We start from the raw sequence: 2,685 nt of genomic DNA, 5'->3' as shown, positions 1-2,685 counted from the left end.
AATTATAAATAATATTTATTTTATTACGATATCCTAAATCATACAAATAGATGTTAGGACAAGTTGAAACAATTCAATAAAATTAGAAAAGACACGACGCAAAGCGATTCTTTCATTTTTAACGACTCCATACTGAGCAGCAAGTGTAGAGCATACGGTGAGTAATCAGAAAAAAAAGATAGGAAGGCTCCTGAGAAGAAGAGAAGACCGTTCTTCTCCCTCGAGAGAAGAGTAATTTCTTTTTTTGAGAGGCGTGACTCGAACGCATTTTTTGAGTTAAAGGTACATTTTAAAGGAATACGAGAAGTAAGGAAATAACATGATATTTTGTCATTTTCATATAATACATTTTCGAACAAGCCGTTAGAATTATAATACCAATCTTATTTTCCATTTTTTTTTAATGGTTCAAAATAATAATTTTTCGGATAAATTTAATAGTATTCGAAAGTTGAAAACGGCAATTTGCTTAAAAAAAAGTTGAGAATTAGCCAACAATATTTTATTGTTAATTCTTTACTAGAACATATTTGTTTTACCCGTTCAACATTTGCCCTGCTTTATGTAATCAAATTTGTCGGAAGATAAATTACGACCATAATTTGCAAAGACTCGTTTCTCGTAAAATAATAGTTATTTGATAAAACCCTTAATTCATTTTCAACAATATTCAAAAGTATTTCCAATTATATGTTTTGATACTTCCCAAAAGAAAATACAGCACTCAACAATTTATGTTCAAATTATCTATTACAAAATAACATATCTTTTTATTTTTTTCTTTGAAGATGATTAAAAACCGTATAACTTTTTGATAATAATTATCTCACGTAAACTCAGATTTTGTTCTTTGTTCTAATATACTACGCGTAATCTCGAAGGAACTCTCTTTATAAATCAACTTCCCAAATATCACATTTCATGGAAAAAGTAGATCGCCGTTGAAGTCCAAGCACCATTCGATCCTGATTACGACTTGTAATATGAGATTCGGTTAAACTGGTGTGGCTATCATTTTGCAGTGCAAACTTACGCATGGAGCATAGGGATCGAACGAGAGACAAAACATTTGCTTAAACAAGGGCGAGGGTAGGCGATATGTTTGCCTGGGCTCAAAGGAAATATGGAGATTTCTTCATGATTATCGAGGAAACCTGTCGTTAGCTGACACGGCGCTTTTCTCGCGAAACTCATGGTTTCTAACGATGCAACCTTGAGCCTCGACGGAGAACGTGTAATTTCGAATCTCGATAGAAGCAGCGATCGACTAGGAAAATAAACGTAATGACCGCTGTTTTCCACAAACAATCCACAGATGTATTTTCTGGAAATATACCGCCTCTACATAGTTAATATCTTTTAGAAATAAATGCATATGAATTAAAATACCGCAATTATTATTAAATTTCGTTATTTAAATTTCTTATATATACAGAGTGTTTCAAAATTCGCGCTCGCGAAGTACAAGACGTGATACTTTATGCTAAAAAAAAAAATAACTTTTTCTTTTTGTAAAATTGCGCCTGACAAGTAGTTTTTGCAGGAGAATAGGTTGAAGTTAACAAATAAGCGCAAAAATTATTTATCAGATGCAATTTTATTAAATAAAAAAGTTGTTTGTTTTAGCATAAAATATCACTTCTTGTACTTCGCGGGCGCGAATTTTGAAATGTCCTGTATATTGTAGAAATCTAACTTGCAATTAATTAAACGACAATAAATAGTAATTTTGATTTGTACTTTATTTATTTTATCGAACTCTCATACCCATAATAGATATGAATATACTTTCAAATTAACAAAATATAGATGATATGGAATAGAGCAGCAATAAAAATAGCAATAAAAATAGCAATTTGGATAATACAATGTATAAAAAATAATAACTACGTTATTAATTATTCATTCACTGAATATAAATGCGAACTGAATATTTGCTCATCGACCGTAAAATACCGCAATATAAAAATACTAATACTGAATAAAGTAGTAATATGATAATGATAATAATTTGAATTAATGTAAATGCCACATTAAATACTTGTCAAACTAGTCTATCTTTATTATAATTCTTATATATGCAAATAAGAGGTTATTTTTTCAATAAGTATTATTACAACTGATTTAAAAAAAAGGCGAAGAAGGAAAAAGAAAGAATGTATTATACAAAAAATATTTCACATGTTCATAAAAAATTTAAATTACAATGGTCAAAACAATTATCCGTTATTTGTCCGTGACTATAGTAACCTTGGATTTGTCTAAATTACACAGAAAACTTCCAACTAAATGTTCTTCCTTTGTAGATAATGTACTTTGCAATTTTATCACCTTTTTTTTAGTACTTTTAGTCACTTTTTGACTCACAACAGGTAACAATATTGTTTCATAAAAAATTGTTTTAAATACGAAGGTTAAAGTTTTAAAGACAAGCACTAAAAGACTACAATTTTGTATAACAATCCATATTTTATAATAATCCATAAAAGCAATAATTTAGAAAATCACAAAAAATTTAGAGCGCCTCAGCCTTTAACAAAACATCAGTCAGATTTTAGAAAAAATTCCTAAGATTTCTATAATGCCTAAGCCACTACCTGTGGTGCACTGCTTTCTAGAACCCATGCAAAACTATAACCAGATCTTATACAGGTAAATTTTATGGTGTGTACAATCATATATATA

This window comes from Trachymyrmex septentrionalis, unplaced genomic scaffold (genome assembly GCF_001594115.1).
Source record: "Trachymyrmex septentrionalis isolate Tsep2-gDNA-1 unplaced genomic scaffold, Tsep1.0 scaffold16, whole genome shotgun sequence".
In the NCBI taxonomy this organism is placed as follows: Eukaryota; Metazoa; Arthropoda; class Insecta; order Hymenoptera; family Formicidae; genus Trachymyrmex; species Trachymyrmex septentrionalis.
The sequence above is the reverse complement of the archived record's forward strand: the minus strand, read 5'-3'. Positions refer to the sequence as shown.